The 24,099-nt window shown below is 48.2% G+C and overlaps 1 protein-coding gene and 1 pseudogene across 2 annotated transcripts in view; one reads left to right on the top strand and one right to left on the bottom strand.

The window, feature by feature from the left end:
• Positions 1-24,099, bottom strand: part of RPRD1A (regulation of nuclear pre-mRNA domain containing 1A) — a 448,635-nt gene that overhangs the window by 84,404 nt on the left and 340,132 nt on the right. The window lies entirely within an intron of this gene.
• Positions 489-607, top strand: LOC134931554 (5S ribosomal RNA; annotated as a pseudogene).

The raw sequence follows: 24,099 nt of genomic DNA, 5'->3' as shown, positions 1-24,099 counted from the left end.
GAAACACACATGCATATGTTCATTTTTTCTGCGATGAGATCAATGCCGCCGCCTAGCACAACACTCTGTGATAATTAATACACCTGAGGAAGATCTTTGCGACAGTATTTGCAGGCAGGCTGCTCTATTCATCAGTTTACTGTGGTGATTATTTTGTCAGACAGGTTTATCCACAGCAATACTCTGTGTTATTAATTAATACAATTCCCTGTACTTCTTATTTGGGTCCACAACCCACTTTATTCCAGAATAACAATTTAGACCAATTCACTCCTTCACCTTTTTCGTGGACTCTCATCCACGATCCACGGAGCACAGGACCACGAATGTGGGAACTGTTGAACCGTGCCTAACGTGGAAAGCAGATCCACCTATTTTCACCCACTTTACTTATTCATTTCCCTCCTCTTTTCTATTTTTTCTTATCATTTCCTACTTAATTATTTCCTATATAGGTGCACTCTCATTGGCGTACTGATCATACTATCCTCTACTATCATACCGCGCTGCCATCGCCCGATCTTGTCCGATCTTGGAAGCTAAACAGCGTTAGGCCGGGTTAGTACCAGGAAAGGAGACTGCCTGTGAATACCTGGTGTTGTAGAGTAGGAATTATTTTCCTCTCTGTGTGAGAAGACACGCCAACAGCAGTATCACCACTATTTCTATTCTATATCTTCCCATCTTATTTACTCAGTGTATGTTTAGTGCAGCCCAATGTTTTCTCTATCTACAATTGTGGCATCTGTCAACAATTCAGGTGTTAAAGTCTGGTGACCATTGATTAGCAATATATTAACTTAATATAAGTGATCCCAGTTGGATATTTTCATAATAATGCTTTGACCACTCCTCGGTCCTATTAATACAGAAATCTGTACTGGTCAGGGGAAATGGGGGTATGACAATTCAGTGTCTACAACCTTTCCAATTACTCTTTGGAATAAAGAGACCAGAACATTTTAAAAATTTTTTAAATTCTTCATTTTTCCTATGGATCATTTAGATGGGTAATCATGTTTATATTATCACCAATAAAAGTTATGTTTTAAACATTCCTTGATATATAATATAAGAACTTTTTTTCCTGTACAGAGTGCGCCCACACAAGAGCCTTCTTTTTCTCCCATTGCTAGTCTATGTACTTCCTGGCTCTGGGCGCACCACCAACTAGGACAGCATATAACAGAAAAAATTGTGGATATTTTCTCACTCCCGTTACTAAGGGTAATTAATTGTCCGACTTTGGTCTTTTCTTCTATACTCATTATTGTATTCTGTGACCTGTGCCCGATCGCTCTGTGTTTTGTCATTAGACGAGATGCCATCATGTCTACTTGAGGAACTCCCCAAAGACTTGTCACCTCTGCGAAGACTTCTTGGTGGAGGCCCCACTCTCCTGGATGGAGATCGTGTCTGCTGAGGAAGTTCTCTTCCCAGTTTTACACTCACGGAATGAAAATTGCTGACAGAGCTCTTACATGTCTTTCTGCCCAGAGGAGAATCTTTGTCACCTCTGCCATTGCCGCTCTGCTTTTCCGCCTTGCCTGTTTATTACGCGACTGCTGTTACATTGTCCGACTGGATCTGCACGGGATGATCTTGAAGAAGATGTACCACTTGTAGAAGGCCGTTGTAAATGGCTCTCAATTCCAGAACGTTTATGTGAAGGCAGGCTTCCTGACTTAACCATTTTCCTTGGAAGCTTTAACCCTGTGTAACAGCTCCCCAGCATCGGAGACTTGCATCCGTGGTTATTAGGACCCAGTCGTGAATCCCAAACCTGCGTCCCTCTAGTAGGTGAGAACTGTGTAGCCACCACAGGAGCGAAATCCTGGCTTTGGGGGACAGGATTATTTTCCGGTGCATGTGTAGGTGGGATCCGGACCACTTGTCCAACAGGTCCCACTGGAATACTCTGGCATGAAATCGGCCAAACTGTATGGCCTCGTAGGCCGCTACCATTTTCCCCAACAACCGAATGCATTGATGGATCGACACGCTTGTTGGTTTCAATATTTGTTTGAACATGGATTTCCAGAGCCTTTTCCACTGAAAGAAATACTCTCCGTACTTCTGTGTCCAGAATCATCCCTAAAAAGGACAATCTTGTCACCAGTTCCTACTGCGACTTTGGAAAATTCATGATCCAACCGTGTTGTTGGAGTATTGACAGGGAGAGTGCGATGTTCTGCTCCAACTGGTCCCTGGATCTCGCTTTTATCAGGAGATCGTCCAGATAAGGGATTATATTGACTCCTTTTTAACGAAGGAGGACCATCATCTCCACCATCACCTTGGTGAATACCCTCGGTGCCGTGGAGAGTCCGAACGGCAACGTCTGGAACTGGTAATGGCAATCCTGTACTGCGAATCTCAGATAAGCTTGGCGAGAAGGATAAATGGGAACATGCAAGTAAGCATCCTTTATGTCTACTGACACCATGAAGTCCCCCTCCTCCAGACTGGAAATCACTGCCCTCAGGGATTCCATCTTGAACTTGAACCTTTTCAGGTAGAGATTCAGATTTGTCAGGTTTAAAATCGGTCTGAAGAGCCGTCCAGCTTCGGAACTACGAAGAGGCTTGAATAAAAACCTTCGCCTTGCTGTGACAAGGGTACCAGGACAATGACCTGATCCTGACATAATTTTTGAATTCCCGTTGTTACTGCTTCTCTTTCTGGAAGAGAAGCTGGTAAGGTCGATTTGAAAAATCGGCATGGGGGGACGTCTTGAAACTCTAGTTTGTACCCATGGGTCACTATTTGTAAGACCCATGGGTCCAGGCGAGATTGAATCCAGATTTGACTGAAAAGTTTCAGATTTGCTTCCACCCGAGTGGACTCCCGCAAGGGAGCCCCAGCGTCATGCTGCAGATTTGGCAGAAGCAGGGGTGAACTTCTGCTCCTGCGATCCGGGAGACGCTGTGGATTTCCTTCCTTTTCCCCTTCCCCTACCTGCAAAAAAGGGGGGAACCTTTGGCCTTTTTGTATTTGTTGGGCCGAAAGAACTGCATGTGAGAGTGATGTGTCTTTTTCGCTGGTGTAGGAGCATAAGGCAAGAATGTCGACTTACCTGCGGTAGCCGCCGAGACTAACGCATCCAGCCCATCACCAAACAACGCCTCAGCTTTATACGGGAGAGCCTCCATATTTCTTTTGGAATCTGCATCAGCATTCCACTGGCGAATCCACAACGCCCTCCGAGCCGATACTGCCATGGTAGCGGCTTTTAACCCGAGTCCAATATCCTTCACAGCTTCCAGCATGTATAAGGCAGCGTCTTTGATATGACCTAACGGTAGGAGTATCTCGTCTCTATCAACCGTGTCAATTTCCGATGACAAGTTATCTGACCATTTTTCGATAGCACGACTCACCCACGCGCAAGCAATGGTGGGTCTGAGCAGCATACCATTGGCCACATAGATTTTAACGTAGTCTCCATTTTGCGGTCTGCCGCCTCCTTTAGTGAAGCCGTCCCGAGTGCAGGGAGAATCACCTTTTTTGTTAACCTTGACAGTGCACTGTCTAACACCGGGGGTGACTCCCATCTTTTCCAGTCCTTTAATGGGAAAGGATAAGCAATCTGAATCCTTTTGGGAATATGAAATTTCTTTTCAGGATTCACCCAAACTCCCTCAAAAAGAGTATTTAGCTCATGGGAAGGAGGGAAAGTTACCTTACATTTCTATTCCTTATAGAAATAAGCCTTCTCCTAAGGTACAGTAGGGGCTTCCATAACTTCTATGACCTCCTTTATAGCAACAATCATATATTGTACGCTTTTTGCCAATTTGGGATCTATCCCCCTGGAATCACTATCGTCGACACAGGAATCAGAGTCTCGGTATCAGTATGTACAATGTTTGCAAACGGTCTCTTATGTGACCCAGAGCCTGTGGATGAGAAAGCAGAACCCTGAAAAATCACATCTTCCACTGATTTTCTCCAGCATTCTGCATGAGACTCAGACTTATCTAATCTCCTACTGATATGATTCACACTATCACGTATTTCTTTCACCCATTCAGGCTTGTGGTGTGTCGGCAGCGCCACCACATTACAATTCTGTGTCCCTTAAATGGCTCCCTCAGGGGAAGAACTCCCTGCCTCAGACATGTCACACACATGCACAAACACACCACAGACACTCCGGGACTTATAGGGGACAGACCCACAGTAAAATCTGTCAGAAGGACACAGATAGGAGCAGCCAGTTCACAAACCCAGCGTCAGTAACACAATGCCTGTGAAATATAAAATGCCCACTGACATGCAGCGCTTTTTTATAATGTAAATTCACAATATAAAGCACCACTTTCACTGTGCCCCCCCCCCCCTGTTTTGCACCCTGATACTTGTATTCAGTAGTGGAGGAGGACCAGCGTTGTCTCTGCAGCCTGAGGAGAGAGAAAATGGCGCTGAGCAGTGTGCTGGCTGTCTGAGGAGGAAGCTCCGCCCCCGCAATGGTGCGTTTCTCCTCAGAGATTCTGATAACTATATTTATACTGGCGGGGGTAGGGCTGTGCCTCTGCATCTTATGCCCCATTTCTACCAGTTTTATAAGGTTTCATGCTGCCCAGGGCGCCCCCCCGCGCCCTGCAGTGCCTGAGTTGTATGGGCAGTATGGCGCGCTGTGCTCCCGCCAGCCGCGCGGTACCTTTAGCCGTCACCTTGATTGAAGATCTCTCTTCTAACACTCACCTGTCTTCTGACTTCTGGCTCTGCAAGGGGGGTGACGGCGTGCTGTGGGAGTGAGCATCTAGGCACAGCTAGCGTTCAGTACCCTTCAGGAGCTAATGATGTCCTGTCAGCCAGAAGCAGAGCCATGAAACTATTCAGGAAGTTGGTTCCTACTTCTACCCCCTCAGTCCCATGAAGCTGGGATGCTGTTGCCAGCATTCCTCCCTGAAAATAAAAAACCTAAGATAAGTCTTTTCAGAGAAACTCAGTAGAGCTCCCCTGGAGTGCATCCAGTCTGCCTGGGCACATTTCTAAAACTGAGGTCTGGAGGAGGTATTAGAGGGAGGAGCCAGTTTACACCCTTTGAAAAGTCTTGGAGTGCCCATGGCTCCTGCAGAACTGTCTATACCGCATGGTACTGAAGTGGACCCCAGCATCCTCTAGGACGTATGAGAAAATAGGACTTTAATTCCCTACCGGTAAATCCTTTTCTCGTAGTCCATAGGGGATACTGGGAATCCATTTAGTACCATGGGGTATAGACGGGTCCACTTGGAGCCATGGGCACTATAGAAGTTGATTATGTGTGCTGGCTCCTCCCTCTATGCCCCTCCTACCAGACTCAGTCTAGGAAACTGTGCCCGAGGAGACGGACATACTTTGAGAGAAGGATATAGAAAAGGAAAGTGGTGAGAATTCGAACCAGCACAACCAGAACAAAAGGAAAGCCATGCTAACCAAACTTGCCAACAGGGACAGCAACAGCTGAACCAAACAACATTACTTAACCAAGTAACAGTGCAGGAATAACGAAGCACCGGGCGGGTGCCCAGAATCCCCCCTACGGACTACGGTAAAAGTATTTACTGGTAGGTAATTAAAATCCTATTTTCTCTTACGTCCTAGGTGATACTGGGAATCCATTTAGTACCATGGGGAAGTACCAAAGCTCCCAAACCGGGTGGGAGTGCGGAGGTTCCTGCAGAATAGATTGACCAAACGGAAGGTCCTCAGAAGCCAAGGTATCGAACTTGTAAAACTTGGCAAACATGTTTGAACCAGACCAAGTAGCTGATCGGCAGAGCTGTAAATCCGAGACAACCAGGCAGCCGCCCAAGAGGGACTCACTGACCTAGTAGAGTGGGTTGAACAGATTTTGGAATCGGCAAACTTGCTGTGGAATAAGCGTGCTGGATAGTGAGCCTGATCCAACGCACAATTGACTGCTTTAAAGCAGGACACCCAATCTTATTGGGATCATAAAGAATGAACAGCGAGTCCGATTTCCTGTGATGAGCTGTTCTCTTTACACACACCTTCAAAGCCCTTACCACATTCTAAGACTTTGCAGTAGCAGAGGCGTCCGTAACAACCGGAACCACAATAGGTTGGCTGATGTGAAAAGCGGACACCACCTTAGGAAGAAATTGATGACGAGTCCTGAGTTCAGCTCTGTTCTCATGGAAAATCAAGTAGGGGCTCTTGTAAGAGAACACCCCCAGCTCCGACACACGTCTTGCTGAAGCCAAGGCCAGCAGTCTGATGGTCTTCCACGTAAGGTACCTTACATACTTCTCCTGTAACGGTTCAAACCAGTCCGATTGAAGGAACTGCAGCACCAAATTGAGATACCATGGTGCAGTGGGAGGCACAAAGGGAGGTTGGATGTGCAGAACACCTTTCAAGAACATCTGGACCTCAGGGAGAGAAGCCAATTGTTTCTGAAAGAAAATAGACAAGGCCGAAATGGGAACTTTTATGGAGCCTAGGCGTAGACCCACTTCCACTCCCAACTGCAGAAAAACCTGGAAACGTCCCAGATGAAATTCCACCATAGAATACTGCCTGCTCTCACACCAAGAGACATATTTCTTCCAGATACGATGGTAATGTTTAGACGGTACCCCCTTCCTGGCTTGGATCATAGTTGGGATGACCTTGTCAGGAATCTCTCTCCTGGCTAGAATTAGCTGTTCAACTTCCATGCCCTTAAACATAGCCGTGGTAAGTCTTGATAGATGAACTGGCCCTGTTGCATAAGATCCTCTCGAAGAGGCAGAGGCCACGTAACTTCGATCAGCATCTCGAGAAGATCCGCATACCAGACCCTTCTTGGCCAATCCGGAGCAATGAGTATTGCTTGAACCTTTTCACTTTTTATTCTTTTAGAATTCTTGGGATCAAAGGGATTGGAGGAAACACGTACACTAGCTGGTAGACTCACAGAGTTGTCAGGGTGTCTACCGCCACTGCCTGTGGGTCCCTCGACCTGGAACAATACTGCTTGAGCTTCTTGTTGAGCCATCATGTTAATTTGTGGATACCCCCACCGACGTGTCAACCACCGGAACACCTCCGGGTGGAGGCCCCATTCCCCCGGGTGCAGGAGGAAAAGGAAAAGTTGATAACAACCGTCTAGGAATCCTGAGGAAGTCTGCTTCCCAGTTGTCTACTCCCGGAATGAAGATCGCTGACAACGCCACGGCATGTTTTTCTGCCCAGAGGAGAACTCTTGACACCTCTGACATTGCGGCTCTGCTTTTTGTTCCGCCCTGTCGGTTTATGTACGTTACTGCCGTCACATTGTGCGAATGAACCTGAATGGCCTGATTATGAAGAAGAGAAGAGGCCTGCAGAAGGGCGTTGTGGATAGCCCTGAGTTCCAGGATGTTTACTGGAAGGACGACTTCCTGACTTGACCACCTTCCCTGAAACTGAACCACCTGGGTGACTACACCCCAACCTCTGAGGCTTACGTCTGTGGTTAGCAGAATCCAATTCTGAATCCCAAACCTCTGACCCTCGGTTAGGTGAGAAGTTTGTAGCCACCACAAGAGGGAGATCCTGTCTTTTGGCGACAGACGAATCCTCTGGTGCATGTGAAGATGCGATCTGGACCATTTGTCCAACAGATCCAGCTGGAAGGACCTCGCATGAAACTCTCCATACTGAATTGCTTCGTAAAAAGCCACCATTTTCCCCAGAAGGCGTATGCAGAGATGTACTGAGATCCGGGTCAGCTTCAAGGCGGCCCGTACCATCGACTGGATAACCATTGCCTTTTCCAAGGGAAGGAACACTTTCTGAGACTCTGTGTCCTGTATCATTCCCAGGAAATAAAGCCTCTGCGTTGGTTCTAGGTGAGATTTTGGTAGGTTCAGAATCCATCCATGATCCAGGAGAAGTCTGGTTGAGAGACCAATGTTCTCCAACAACTGCTCCCTGGACGGTGCCTTTATCAGAAGATAATCCAGGTACGGAATTATGCTGACTCCTTGTTTGCGGAGTAGTATCATCATCTCTGCCATCACTTTGGTGAATACCCTCGGTGCCGTGGAGAGACCAAATTGCAGGGCCTGGAACTGGTAGTGACAGTCCTGCAGTGCAAACCATAGGTAAGCCTGATGAGGCGGCCAGATCGGAATATGAATGTACGCATCCTTGATATCCAGAGACACTAGGAATTCCCGCTCCTCCAAACCTGAGAGCACCGCTCTCAGAGCTCCATCTTGAATTTGAACACTCGTAAGTACGGGTTCAACGACTTGAGGTTCAGAATTGGTATTACCGAACCATCCTGTTTCGGTACTACAAACAAGCTGGAATAGATGAGGTGGAACTGGAACAATGACCTAGGTCTGTAACAGTTTTTTGAATGGCATCCTGTAAGGTTATTCTTGCCTCTTGTGAAACTGGTAAGCCTGATTTGAAGAATCTGTGATGTGGGAGCTCCTGGCACTCCAGTCTGTATCCCTGGGATATAAAGTCTATGACCCAGGGATCCTGGCATGATCTTGCCCAGATGTGACTGAAGAATTTTAGCCGGGCTCCCACTCGCCTGTCTTCCAGTCATCGCGGTCCACCGTCATGCTGAAGGTTTTGAGGAAGCAGAGCCCGAGCCCTGTTCCTGTGAACCAGCAGTCGCTGGTTTGCGTGGTTTTCCTCTAGCACCTCTGGCGGTGGTAGAAAAACCTCTGGCCTTGCCCCTAGACTTAGCAGTCCGAAAGGACTGTAAATTGGGTCCTGAGTAAGCCTTCCTAGCTGGCGGGACTGCAGAAGGTAGGTATGTGGACTTACCCGCAGTAGCTAGGAAGATCCATTTGTCGAGTTCATCTCCAAATAAGGCCTCACCTGTGAAAGACAGGCCTTCCGCACCTTTCCTGGAGTCCGCATCAGCAGTCCACTGACGTAGCCATAATCTCCTGCGTGCCGGCACTGCCATAGCCGTAGTGCATGCATTAAGCAAACCTATCTCCTTCATGGCTTCCACCATAAAGTTCGCAGAGTCTTGTATGTGCTGCAGGAGCAAAAAATTTCCTCTTGAGGTAAGGTGTCTAACCCCTCAATTAAATTACCTGACCATTTAGCAATGGCTCGTATAATCCACCCACATGCTGTAGTGGGTCTCTGGGCCACCCCAGCAGCAGTATACAAAGATTTGAGTATAGTCTCAATCTTACGATCAGCCGCATCTTTCAGGGAGGCTGCACTAGGGACAGGCAATACAATTTTATGTGAGAGCCTGGAGACTGATGCATCCACTATCGGTAGATTTTCCCATTTTTTCCTATCCTCAGGAGGAAAAGGAAAATATGATAACAACCGTCTAGGAATTAGAAATTTCTTATCTGGATTTACCCACGGTTCTTCAAACAGGGTATTTAGTTCCTTAGACACAGGAAAAGTGGCTGAGGATTTCTTCTTTAAATTAAAGTAAGATTCCTCACTCTCCTCTGTCACCTTATCAGGGATACTTAGAATTTCTCTGATAGCATCTATGATAGCCTTTACACCCTGTGACAGAGTACCCTCCCACACCTTTATGACCACCTCTCCTTCCTCCATTTCTGAGCCTTCATTATTAGAGTCAGAATGCAGGATATGGGCCAAATTTTGTTTTTGCGGACAAACGGTAGAGCACAGAGATGATGGTCTGGGTACTGAGTCCTTTTTCATAAACTCAGCCATAGACTGCCTTAAGTATTGCATCTCCTTCTCATTTGAGACAATTTTGTAGAAATGGCGGAAATCATTTCCCTAATGGAGTCCAGCCATGCTGGTTCTTGCCCACCAGCCTGGGAAGGGATACTACACTGAGTACACACTAGTGAACTCCCTGGAGAAGAGGAAAGCTGTACCTTACATGAAATACACTCTTTGCCTGACATACTGCAGTAGCGACAGCACACACACAGGAAAGGGTAAAAGCACAATTAACCCACAAAGAGCCCTTCCAGAGAGACACAGAGAGAGTATGGAACCAGCACACGGCGCCCTTATCGCTAATGCCAAGCTCAGCTGGGTCGCAGACTAAGTACCTAGATTAGGGACTTAGTACACTAGTAAATCGCTCCCCCCTGCTATGACCCCCTGGTACCGCTGAGGTAAACTGGTGGCTTTCCGGAGGAGCTGCGCATCCATGTCAGTCAGCGTCTGTGTCAGCTGCAGTAGGGAAAATGGCGCTTGTGTGCTGCTGGATCCGCTCATAGTGAAGCCCTGCCCCTTCAATGGCGTGCGGTCTTCCTGCTCTTCTTTATACTGGCTTTATGTGTCTGTGTGCTGAAAAGGGAGTAAGCCACAATTTATGGCTGTTGTGCCAGTCTGGGTACTGTGTACACTATACTGGGTACTTAGGAGAATCAGTCTGCCCCGTTTAGAAGCCGTGCGTCTCCGTACCCTCATGCTGCCATAATGGCTGGTGACCCGCTAACTGGGACGCCAGCTTAGTACTCACCACTCTTCATTCTTCCGGCTCTGTTAGGGGTGGCGGCGTGCTGCGGGAATGTACGCTCGCCATGGTGGGGCTTGCGAATAGTTCCCTCAGGAGCTAGCGTCATGTCAGCGGGGAACGGGACCATTGACCGTTAGGGGGGGAACGGCCCAACCTCACCCCACTAAGTCCCACAAAGCAGGCAGGCTTGTGCCATCCAGTCCTGCCTGAAAATAACACATTTTTAAAATAAATGCAGAAAACTCTCCAGGAGCTTCCAGAGATGTGACCAGCTCCTCCGGGGCACATTTTCTAAACTGAGTCTGGTAGGACGGGCATAGAGGGAGGAGCCAGCACACGTTATCAAACTTCTATAGTGCCCACGGCTCCAAGTGGACCCTTCTATACCCCATGGTACTAAATGGATTCCCAGTATCCCCTAGGACGTAAGAGAAAATGATGTCCGTGACAGGGGTATGCTGGTTGGTGAGACTACAGGTTCATAAAGCTCAAGTTCGCAGGATCCAACTCAGGTACTGGAACTAGCAGCAGGTTAAAGAAATAGGTAATTAAGCTGTAATATGTCATTGGAGAACTGGTTCCCAAACTCAGTCTTCAAGGCGCCATAACCATTCAGGTTTTCAAGATATCCATGGATCAGCACAGATGGTTAAAATAGGATTTTAATACCTACCGTTAAATCCTTTTCTCCTAGTCCGTAGAGGATGCTGGGGACTCCAAAAGGACCATGGGGTATAGACGGGATCCGCAGGAGACATGGGCACTTTAAGACTTTAAATGGGTGTGAACTGGCTCCTCCCTCTATGCCCCTCCACCATACCTCAGTTAGAGTTACTGTGCCCATGGAGACGGACATTCGAGGAAAATTATTTTTGTTAAACTAAGGGTGAGATACATACCAGCTCACACCACAACACACCATACAACAACATGGCTTTTAAGAAAATACCAGTTAACAGCATGAACCAAAAACAGCAACAGGCTGAACATAACCGAAACACAACCTCTGTGTAACAAAAGCAATAACTATCAACAAGTACTGCAGATATAGTCCGCACAGGGACAGGCGCCCAGCATCCTCTACGGACTAGGATAAAAGGATTTACCGGTAGGTATTAAAATCCTATTTTCTCATACGTCCTAGAGGATGCTGGGGACTCCAAAAGGACCATGGGGTTTATACCAAAGCTCCAGACCGGGCGGGAGAGTGCGGACGACTCTGCAGCACCGACTGAGCAAACATGAAGTCCTCATCAGCCAGGGTATCAAACTTGTAGAATTTAGCAAAAGTGTTTGAACCCGACCAAGTAGCTGCTCGGCAAAGTTGAACCACCGAGACTCCTCGGGTAGCCGGCCAAGGTGAGCCTACCTTCCTGGTAGAATCGGCCTTCACCGACTTCGGTAACGGCAATCCAGCCGTCGAATGAGCATGCCGAATCGTATTACAGATCCAGCGTGCAAAAGTCTGCTTAGAAGCAGGAGCCCCAATTTTGTTGGGAGCATACAAGACAAACAGAGCCTCTGATTTCCTAATCTGAGCCGTTCTGGCGACATAAATTTTCAAAGCTCTGACTACATCGAGAGACTTTGAATCAGCCAAGGCTTCAGTAGCCACAGGCACCTCAATAGGTTGGTTCATGTGAAACGAAGAAACCACCTTTGGCAGAAATTGTTGACAAGTTCTCAATTCCGCTCTATCCACATGGAAGATCAAATAGGGGCTCTTGTGAGACAAAGCCGCTAATTCCGACACCCACCTTGCGGACGCCAAGGCCAAAAGCATGACCACTTTCCAAGTGAGAAATTTTAACTCAACCTTTCGTAAAGGTTCAAACCAGTGTGACATAAGAAACTGCAACGCTACGTTAAGGTCCCATGGTGCCACTGGGGGCACAAACGGAGGTTGAATGTGCAGCACTCCTTTCACGAAAGTCTGAACCTCTGGAAGGGCAGCCAATTCTTTTTGAAAGAAAATTGATAAGGCCGAAAACTGCACTTTAATGGAGCCTAATTTTAGGCCCGCATCCACACCTGCCTGCAAAAAATGGAGAAAACGACCCAGCTGAAATTCTTCCGTAGGAGCCTTCTTGGATTCACACCAAGACACATACTTTCTCCAAATACGGTGATAATGCTTCGCCGTAACCTCCTTTCTAGCTTTAAGCAGAGTGGGGATGACTTCACCGGGAATACCCTTTCGAGCTAGGATTTGGCGTTCAACCGCCATGGTGTCAAACGCAACCACAGTAAGTCCTGGAACACGCACGGCCCTTGCAGTAACAGATCCTCTCTTAGAGGAAGAGGCCAGGGATCTCCTATGAGTAATTCCTGAAGATCCAGATACCAGGCCCTCCGTGGCCAATCTGGAACAATGAGTATCGCCTGAATCCTTGTTCTTCTTATGATCCGTATCACCTTTGGAATGAGTGGAAGTGGAGGGAACACATATACCGACTGAAACACCCACGGTGTTACCAGGGCGTCCACTGCACTGGCTTGAGGGTCCCTCGACCTGGAACAATATCTCTGAAGCTTCTTGTTGAGGCGAGACGCCATCATGTCTATTTGAGGAATTCCCCACTGACTTGTCACTTCTGCAAAGACCTCTTGATGAAAACCCCACTCTCCTGGATGGAGATCGTGTCTGCTGAGGAAGTCTGCTTCCCAGTTGTCCACGCCGGGAATGAAGACCGCTGACAGAGCGCTTACATGTTTTTCCACCCAGCGGATAACTTTTGTGCCCTCTGCCATCGCCGCTCTGCTCTTTGTTCCACCCTGGCAGTTTATGTACGCCACTGCTGTTATGTTGTCCGACTGAATCAGGACGGGCAGACCGCAAAGATGTTCCGCTTGTAGAAGGCCGTTGTAGATGGCTCTTAATTCCAGAACATTTATGTGCAGACAAGCTTCCTGGCTTGACCATTTTCCCTGGAAATTTTTCCCCTGTGTGACTGCCCCCCAGCCTCGGAGGCTTGCATCCGTGGTCACCAGGACCCAATCCTGGACCCCGAACCTGCGTCCCTCTAGAAGGTGAGAACTTTGGAGCCACCACAGGAAAGATATTCTGGTCCTGGAAGATAGGCTTATTTTCCGGTGCATGTGCAGGTGAGATCTGGACCACTTGTCCAACAGGTCCCACTGAAACACCCTGGCATGGAACCTGCCAAACGGAATGGCTTCGTAGGCTGCCACCATCTTCCCCAGCACCCGAGTGCATTGATGAATCAACACTCTTGCCGGTTTCAGAATCTCCTTGACCATGTTCTGGATTTCCAGAGCTTTATCCCCTGGGAGAAACACTCTCTGCAATTCCGTGTCCAGGATCATGCCCAAGAAAGATAGCCGTGTTGTCGGAACCAACTGTGACTTTGGCAAATTTAGGATCCAACCATGTTGTTGCAGAACTGTCAGGGAGAGCGCAACGTTTCTTAGTAACTGCTCCTTTGATCTCGCCTTTATCAAGAGATCGTCCAAGTACGGGAAAATTGTGACACCCTGATTGCGTAGGAGCACCATCATTTCCGCCATTACTTTGGTGAAAATCCCCGGAGCCGTGGAAAGACCAAATGGCAACGTCTGAAATTGGTAATGACAATCCTGAACAGCAAACCTCAGGAAAGCTTGATGTGGAGGATATATTGGGACATTTAAGTAGGCATCTTTGGTGTCGACTGACGCCATAAAATCCCCCCCTTCCAGACTGGAGATTACTGCTCGAAGAGATTCCATCTTGAATTTGAAACTTTTCAGATATAAATTGAGGGATTTTAGGTTCAGCATCGGTCTGACCGAGCCATCCGGCTTTGGGACGACGAACAGGCTCGAATAAAACCCTTCTCCCAGTTGTGACGGGGGTACCATGACAATGACCCGCTGTTGACACAGCTTTTGTATCGCAGCGCACACTACTTCCCTTTCTGGCAGAGAAACTGGCAAGGCTGATTTGAAAAATCGGTGGGGGGGCACGTCTTGAAACTCCAGTTTGTACCCTTGGGACACTATGTCTAACACCCAAGGATCCAGGCCCGAGTGAAACCAGACCTGACTGAAGAGTCGGAGACATGCCCTCACCAGTGCGGACTCCTGTAGTGGAGCCCCAGCATCATGCGGTGGACTTGGCAGAAGCCGGGGAGGACTTCTGCTCCTGGGAACCTGCCACAGCAGGTGACCTTTTTCCCCTTCCTCTACCTTTAGAGGCAAGGAAGGACGACCCTCTACCTTTTTTGTATTTATTGGGGCGAAAGGACTGCATCTGATAGTAAGGCGTCTTTTTCTGTTGTGCAGGGACATAAGGAAGAAATAATGACTTACCCGCGGTAGCCGTAAATACTAGATCAGCGAGGCCGTCACCAAATAAGACACAACCCTTATACGGGAGAGCCTCCATAGCTTTCTTAGAGTCGGCATCAGCATTCCATTGATGAATCCACAGTGCTCTCCTGGCCGAGACTGCCATGGCATTGGCCCTTGATCCCAACAGGCCAATATCCCTCACCGCATCCTTTAGGTAGGCTGCAGCGTCCCTGATATAACCGAGAGTCAAAAGAATGCTATCCCTATCCAGGGTATCTATGTCAGATGCCAAGTTATCTGCCCACTTGCCAATAGCGCTACTCACCCAGGCCGACGCAACGGCAGGTCTGAGCAGCGTACCCATAGTGACATAAATGGATTTTAAGGTAGTTTCCTGCTTACGATCCGCAGGGTCCTTTAGGGCAGCCGTGTCAGGAGACGGAAGCACCACCTTTTTTGACAGTCTTGACAGAGCTTTGTCCACATTTAGGTTGCCTCCCACTTTTCCCTGTCCTCAGAGGGGAATGGATGTGCCATTATAATTCTTTCGGGAATCTGTAACCTTTTGTCAGGAGATTCCCAAGCTTTTTCAAAAAAAGTGTTCAGCTCATGAGAGGGGGGAAACGTCACCTCAGGTTTTTTACCCTTATACAAACCTTGTATCAGGAATAGTAGGGACTTCTGTGATATGTAATACGTCTTTAATTGCCACAATCATGTACTGAATACTCTTAACCAGTTTCGGATTCAAACTGGCATCACTATAGTCGACACTGGAGTCAGAGTCTGTGTTGGTATCAGTATCTGCTATCTGGGTAAATGAACGCTTTTGTGACCCTGAGGGGGTCTGTACCTGAGACAAGGCGTCCTCCATGGATTTTCTCCATGTTTGGGTCTGAGAATCAGATTTATCCAGCCTTTTAGTTAATAACGCCACATTTGCATTCAACGTACTCAACATATCTACCCAATCAGCTGTCGGCGGTGCCGACAGGGTCACTCCCAGCGCCTTATCTGCCCCCACTGGAACTTCCTCCGGGGACATGTCGAGACACACGTACCGACACGCACAATCACACTGGGCTATGGGGGACAGACCCACAGCCTGTTAGAGAAACACAGAGGGAGTTTACCAGCTCACACCCCAGCGCCTATCCTGGTACTGAGACTTTATACACATTGCCTCAGACCTGTTAGCGCTTTTATATCAAATAATAATAGCACCAAATTACTGTGCCCCCCCACCTCCCCCCCTTCGTTTTGCACCCTGTTACTTGTACAGAAGTGTGGAGGTCAGGGCCAGCATCTCTGCATCTCCTGTGAAGAGAAAATGGCGCTGGTTAGCTTTGAGGGCTAAGCCACGCCCCCTCACCGGCGCGCTTCAGTCCCGCTCATATTCAACATTTTTATTAGTGATGAGCGGATTCGGTTTTACTCGGTTTTACTCGGTTCTCAAAACCGAATCTTATTGGCTATCCAAAACACGTGACATCAGTGAGCCAATAAGATTCGGTTTTGAGAACCGAGTAAAACCGAGTAAAACCGAATCCGCTCATCACTACTTTTTATACTGGCAGGGGCTATATTTAGTGCCTAGGCACTTCTAATATATATTCTGGCCAGTGCTGAACTTCAGTAATCATGCTGCCCAGGGCAGCCCCTCTGCGCCCTGCTAGTGCCGCCGTATGTGTGTGTAGGAGCATGGCGCGCAGCGCGACCGCTGCGCAGTACCTAAATACTGAAGTCTTCTGCCGTCACTGAAGTCTTCTTTTCTTCGCAATACTCACCCGCCTTCTATCTTCTGGCTCTGTGAGGGGGTGACGGCGCGGCTTCGGGAACGAGCAGCTAGGCGCACCAAGTGATCGGACCCTCTGGAGCTAATGGTGTCCAGTAGCCTAAGAAGCAGAGCCTTTGAACTCACAGAAGTAGGTCTGCTTCTCTCCCCTCAGTCCCACGATGCAGGGAGCCTGTTGCCAGCAGTGCTCGCTGAACATAAAAAACCTAACAAAAGTCTTTTTTACAGAGAAACTCAGGAGAGCTCCCCTGTGAGTGTCCAGTCTCTCTGGGCACAGAATCTAACTGAGGTCTGGAGGAGGGGCATAGAGGGAGGAGCCAGTTCACACCCATTTAAAGTCTTAAAGTGCCCATGTCTCCTGCGGATCCCGTCTATACCCCATGGTCCTTTTGGAGTCCCCAGTATCCTCTAGGACGTATGAGAAATTAAAATGACTGAGATACTAATTAAGTAACCTGTGGCCAAGCATGCATATACAGCACTTAAAACCTGGACCGTTAGGGTGCCCTGAGGACAGAGTTTGGGAACCTCTGCATTAGTAAGCGGCAGGCTATGGGATAGAGTAAATGTGTGAATTAGTAATATACTGTAGGAGTGGGCAGAAATATACTCCTCATTGGGCACTGATCATTGCTGGGCATAAAAAGTTTAACTTTCATGGGCCATAAAAAATAGGATTTTGATAACCTACCGGTAAATCCTTTTCTCCTAGTCCGTAGAGGATGCTGGGGATGACATCAAGACCATGGGGTATAGATGGGATCCGCAGGAGACATGGGCACTCTAAAGACTTTTTATTGGGTGTGAACTGGCTCCTCCCTCTATGCCCCTCCTCCAGACCTCAGTTGTAGGAACTGTGCCCAGGGAGACTGACATTTCGAGGAAAGGAATTACTTAACTAGGGACGGGCGCCCAGCATCCTCTACGGACTAGGAGAAAAGGATTTACCGGTAGGTTATCAAAATCATATTTTCTCATACGTCCTAGAGGAAGCTGGGGACGACATCAAGACCATGGGGTCTATACCAAAGCTCCAGTACGGGCGGGAGAGTGCGGATGACCCTGCAGCACCGATTGACCAAACTTTAGGTTCTCATCGGCCAAGGTGTCAAACTTGTAGAACTTAGCAAATGTGTTTGACCCTGACCAAGTAGCTGCTCGGCAAAGTTGTAATGCCGAGACCCCCCGGGCAGCCGCCCAGGATAAGCCCACCTTCCTAGTGGAGTGGGCCTTTACCGACGTCGGTAACGGCAATCCAGCCGTAGTATGAGCTTGCTGAATCGTATTTCTAATCCAACGTGCAATAGTCTGCTTGGAAGCAGGACAGCCAATCTTGTTGTGATCATACAGGACAAACAGAGCCTCTGTTTTCCGTATACGAGCTGTTCTAGCAACATAGATTTTCAAAGCTCAAACCACATCTAGAGACTTTGAATCAGTGAATGTGTCAGTAACTACTGGCACCACAATAGGTTGGTTTATGTGAAAAGCAGAAACCACCTTTGGAAGAAAATGTTGGCGAGTTCGCAACTCTGCCCTATCTTCATGGAAAATCAGGTAAGGGCTCTTTTGAAACAAGGCCCCAATTCAGACACCCGCCTTGCGGATGCCAATGCCAAAAGCATCACCACTTTCCAAGGGAGAAACTTCAACTCTATCTTTTGTAGAGGCTCAAACCAATCCGATTGAAGGAACTGCAATACCAAGTCCTATGGTGCCACTGGAGGCACGAATGGAGGCTGGATGTGCAGAACCCCTTTCACGAAGGTCTGAACCTCTAGAAGAGAGGCCAATTGTTTTTGGAAGAACACTGACAAGGCCGAAATCTGGACCTTGATTGATACCAATCGTAGGCCCGCCTCCACACCATCCTGCAAAAAATGGAGAAAACGTCCTAAGTGAAACTCTTCTGTAGGATCTTTCTTGGATTCACACCAAGACACATATTTTCTCCAAATACGGTGGTAATGTTTTGACGTTACTCCCTTTCTGGCCTGAATAAGGGTGGGGATGACCTCCTTAGGAATACCCTTCCTGGCTAGGATACGGCTCTCAACAGCCATGCCGTCAAACGTAGCCGCGGTAAGTCTTGGTACACACACGGCCCCTGCTGCAGCAGGTCCTCCCGAGGAGGAAGAGGCAGAGGATCTCCTATGAGTAACTGCTGAAGATCTGGGTACCAAGCCCTTCCTGGCCAGTCTGGGGCAATGAAGATTGCTCGAACCCTTGTCTTTCTTATGATCCTGAGTACTTTTGGGATCGGCGGAAGTGGAGGGAAAACATAGACTACGGAAACAACCACTGGGTCACCAGTGCATCCACTGCTACTGCTTGAGGGTCTCTCGACCTGGAACAGTATCTCTGAAGCTTCTTGTTGAGATGAGACGCCATCATGTCTATTTGAGGAACTCCCCAAAGACTTGTCACCTCTGCAAAGACTTCTTGGTGGAGGCCGCACTCTCCTGGATGGAGATCGTGTCTGCTGAGGATTTTTGTAGCCTCTGCCATTTCCGCTCTGCTTCTCGTTCCGCCCTGCCTGTTTATGTATGCGACTGCTGTTACATTGTCCGCCTGGATCTGCACGGGACGGTCTTGAAGAAGATGTAGGCCGTTGTAAATGGCACTTAGCTCCAGAACGTTTATGTGAAGGCAGGCTTCATGTTGTGACCAACGTCCCTGGAAGTTTTCTCCCTGAGAGACTGCTCCCCAGCCTCGGAGACTTGCATCCATGGTTACTAGGACCCAGTCCTGAATCCCGAACCTGCGTCCCCCCAGCAGGTGAGAGCTGGGCAACCACCACAGGAGCAAAATCCTGTTTTTTGATGACAGGATTATCTTTCTGTGCATGTGTAGGTGTGACCCCGACCACTTGTCTAACAGGTCCCACTGGAATACTCTGGCATGGAACCTGCCAAACTGTATGGCCTCGTAGGCCGCCTCCATCTACCCCAATAACCGAATGCACTGATGGATCAACACACTTGATGGTTTCAATATCTGTTTTACCATTTTCTGGATTTCCAGAGCCTTTTCCAGCGGAAGAAATACCCTCTGAACTTCTGTGTCCAGAATCACCTCGAGGAAAGACAACCTTATCGTCGGTTCCAACTGTGACTTTGGGTCATTTATGATCCACCCGTGTTGTTGGAGTATTGACAGATAGAGGGATATGTTTTGTAATAACTGCTCCCTGGATCTCGCCTTTATCAGGAGGTCGTCCAGATAAGGGATTATATTGACTCCTTTCTGATGAAGGAGGACCATCATCTCCGCCATCACCTTGGTGAATACCCTCGGCGCCGTGGAGAGACCGAAAGGTAACGTCTGGAATTGGTAATGGCAATCCTGAATCGCGAATATCAGATAAGCCTGGTGAGGAGGATAAATGGGAACATGCAGGTAAGCATCTTTTATGTCCACTGACACCAAGTAGTCCCCCTCCTCTAGACTGGCAATCACCGCCCGAAGTGATTCCATCTTGAACTTGAACCTTTTCAGGAAGAAATTCAGATCTTTTAGATTTAGGATTGGTCTGACCGAGCCGTCCGGCTTCGGAACAACAAAGGCTTGAATAAAAACCCCGCCCTTGTTGTGACAACGGTACCAGGACTATGACCTGGTCTTGACATAATTTTTGGATTGCCGCTGTTACTGCTTCTCTCTCTGGCGGAGAAGCTGGCAGGGACGATTTGAAAAATCGGCATGGGGGAACGTCTTGAAACTCTAGTTTGTATCCCTGGAATACTATTTGCAACACCCAGGGGTTCAGGCCAGACAGAGTACAGTCCTGGTTGAAGAGTTTGAGACGTGCCCCCACCCGAGCGGCCTCCCGCAAGGGAGTTCCAGCGTCATGGCAGAAAGGGGAACCTCTCGTCTTTTTGTATTGATTGGGCCGAAAGGACTGCATTTGCGGGTGATAGGTCTTTTTTGCCAGTGCAGGCGCAGAGGGCAAAAATGTTGACTTACCTGCGGTAGCCGCCGATACTAACACATCCAGGCCATCACCAAATAAGACCTCACCTTTATATGGGAGAGCCTCCATGTTTCTTTTGGAATCTGCATTCGCGTTCCACTGGCGAATCCATAAGGCCCGCCTAGCCGATACTGCCATGGTAGCGGCTTGTGAACTCAAGAGTCCAATATCCTTCATTGCTTCCAGCATGTAGGAGGCAGTGTCCTTGATATTCCCTAACTTAAGGAGTATCTCATCTTTATCAATCGTGTCAATTTCTGATGACACGCTTTCTGACCATTTTTCAATAGCGCACCCATGCGCAGGCAATAGTGGGCCTGAGCGGTGTACCATTGGTAACATAAATGGATTTCAATGTCGTTTCCATTTTGCGGTCTGCCGGCTCTTTAAGAGAAGCCGTGCCAGGAGCAGGGAGAATTACCTTCTTTGTCAACCTGGAAAGTGCACTGTCTAACACAGGGGGAGACTCCCATTTTTTCCTGTCTTCAACCGGGAAAGGATAAGCTATGTGAATCCTTTTGGGAATACAAAATCTTCTATCAGGATTCACCCACATCCCTTTAAACAGAGCATTTAGTTCATGAAGGAGGGAATGTGACTTTGGATTTCTTTTCCTTACATAAATAAGCTTTCTCCTGAGGTACAGGAGTGCTTTCTGTAACCTCCAACACGTCCCTTATAGCCACAATCATATATTGTATACTTTTTGCCAATTTATGATCTCTCTCTCTGGATTCACTATTGTCGACACAAGAGTCAGAATCCGTGTCGGTATCAGTGTTTACATTTGCAAATGGTCTCTTATGTGACCCAGAGGGGCCGCCCGCATAAGGAATAACAGCATCCTGAAAAATCAAATCTTCCACAGATTTTCTCCAGCATGCAGCCTTAGATTCAGACTTATCCAATCTACGGTTAATCAGATGCATACTGTCACGTAGCTCTTTCACCCATGCAGGCTCTTGGTGTGCCGGTAGCGCCACCACATTACAACTCTGTGTCCCTAAAATGGCTTCCTCCGGGGAGGAACTCCCTGCCTCAGACATGCCTCACACGTGTACACCATACTCACAGACACACTGGGACTTATTTTGGGGACAGACCCACAGTAAAATCTGTCAGAGGGACATAGGATAGGAGCAGCCAGTTCACAAACCCAGCGCCAGTATTGCCTGTGAACACAGTATGTCCACAGCCCAAAAGCGCTTTTAAATAGTAATATACACTATCAAATGCACAACAATCGCTTTGTGCCCCCCCTTTATAGCACCCTGTACTTGTCAGAAGTGGAGGAGAGGACCAGCGTGTTCTCTGCAGCCTGAGGAGAGAGAAAATGACGCTGAGTAGTGTGCTGGCTGCCTGAGGAAGAAGCTCCTCCCCCCCAATGGCGCGTCCTTACAGTTTTACACTCAGTATATTGACTTATTATTTATACTGGCAGGGCTAGGGCTGTGCCAGCGGCATCTTATGCCCCCTTTTAGCCAGTTTGAGGTATTTTTATTGCTGCCCAGGGCGCCCCCCCCCCGCGCCCTGCAGTGCCTGTGTGTGTGGGCAGCAATGGCGCACTGCGCTCCCGCCAGCCGTGCCGCACCTCAGCCGTCACTTACTTGATTGAAGATCATTCTTCTCATACTCACCTGTCTTCTGACTTCTGGCTCTGTGAGGGGGGTGACGGCGTGCTGTGGGAGTGAGCATCTAGACATGGCTAGCATTCAGTTCCCTTCAGGAGCTAATGGTGTCCTGTCAGCCAGAAGCAGAGCCATGAAACTCTGAGGAAGTTGGTTCTGCTTCTGCCCCCTCAGTCCAACGAAGCAGGGAGTCTGATGCCAGCAGATCTCCCTGAAAATAAAAAACCTAACATAAGTCTTTTCACAGAAACTCAGTAGAGCTCCTCAGAGTGCATCCAGTCGACCTGGGCACATTTCTAAAACTGAGGTCTGGAGGAGGGGCATAGAGGGAGGAGCCAGTTCACACCCAATGAAAAGTCTTTAGAGTGCCCATGTCTCCTGCGGATCCCATCTATACCCCATGGTCTTGATGTCGAACCCAGTATCCTCTAGGACGTATGAGAAAAACTGGTTACTTGTCAAGTATGAAGTAGTTGTAGGCATATGGAGCACAATCTTATCCTCTACTTAGGGGGTCATTGCACCCGTTCGCACAAAGCGGTTCTTCGCTGCGGGTCGAACGGGTCGGGACTGCAGCTGCGCGGCGGCCGCGATGCGCACGCGTGACACTGCCCAGCGTCGGCAGTCGCTGGGTAATGACGCCAGGACCGATGAAATCGATCGCAGGAAGATTGACAGCGGGAAGGAGGATCGGGGCGTCTACTCACCGTTTCCCGGCCGTGGTAAGGCGAACCCAGGCGTGTCCAGGCGTTTGGAGGGCGGATGTCTGACGTCACAGCCGGGACCTTCATCGATGGATATGTCGCAATGGGTAAGTAGCTGCAGGGCTGGTCTTGTTTTGCAGTAAACTTTTTTGCATAACAGGGCTGCACAAGCGATCGCTGCTCTGCAATGCTAAAATACACTCCCCCATAGGCGGCGCCAAGTTGATCGCACGAGCAGCAAAAAGTTGCTACGTGCAATCAACTCGGAATGACCCCCTTAATGACTCAAATCCTTAGATGGTGATAACTACTTGTGTAACCACTGAAAATATGTACCTTGCAACTGTTAGAGTATATTATTTAAAGGGTGCAGTATGGTTTGCTGGCGGTCGGGGTCCCGGCGACCAGCATACTGGCGCCGGAATCCCAACCGCCGGCATACTGACAGCTGGGCGAGCACAAATGAGCCCCTTGCGGGCTCACTGCGCTCGCCACGCTGCGGGCACGGTGTTCTCCCTCCAGGGGGGTTGTGGACCCCCAAGAGGGAGAGAAGATGTCGGTATGCTGGCAGTCGGGATTCCGGCGCCAGTATGGTAGTCGCCGGGAGCCCGGCCGCCGGCAACCTGAAGACCACCCATTATGTAGTGCTACTATTATATTCTAGATCCTTCAAATACATTTGAATAGTTTTTTATATCTGTCCAAATAACAAAAATAAAAGCAAATGTTCTGGGCAAGGCAAGGTTTAGCATTAAGAATGAGACATAAACAAATGCCCCGCTATTTATCAAAGTTTAAGTAACGTAGTTTTTTCCTTATCAATATATGCAACATCCACAATTTAGACCTGCTTTGTAATTTTGGATTCATTCTGTCGAGACATATAAGCATTCCTCTTAAATGACTTTTGTTACCTTATTCTGTGCAATAACATTTCTATAAAACATTTGCCATTACACAGTACTAATTGCACTCAGCAAAAATACCAGTAAAATGTAAGTGCATAGTGGTGGTAGAGTCACACATGGGGGAAAGAAAATTGAAATAAGAGGGAATATTGGGGGTAATTCCAAGTTGATCGCAGCAGGAATTTTGTTAGCAGTTGGGCAAAACCATGTGCACTGCAGGGGAGGCAAATATAACATGTGCAGATAGAGTTAGATTTGGGTGGGTTATTTTGTTTCTGTGCAGGGTAAATACTGGCTGCTTTATTTTTACACTGCAAATTAGATTGCAGATTGAACACACCACACCCAAATCTAACTCTCTCTGCACATGTTAAATCTGCC

Source organism: Pseudophryne corroboree, chromosome 5 (assembly GCF_028390025.1).
Source record: "Pseudophryne corroboree isolate aPseCor3 chromosome 5, aPseCor3.hap2, whole genome shotgun sequence".
Lineage (NCBI taxonomy): Eukaryota > Metazoa > Chordata > Amphibia > Anura > Myobatrachidae > Pseudophryne > Pseudophryne corroboree.
The sequence above is the reverse complement of the archived record's forward strand: the minus strand, read 5'-3'. Positions and strand labels throughout refer to the sequence as shown.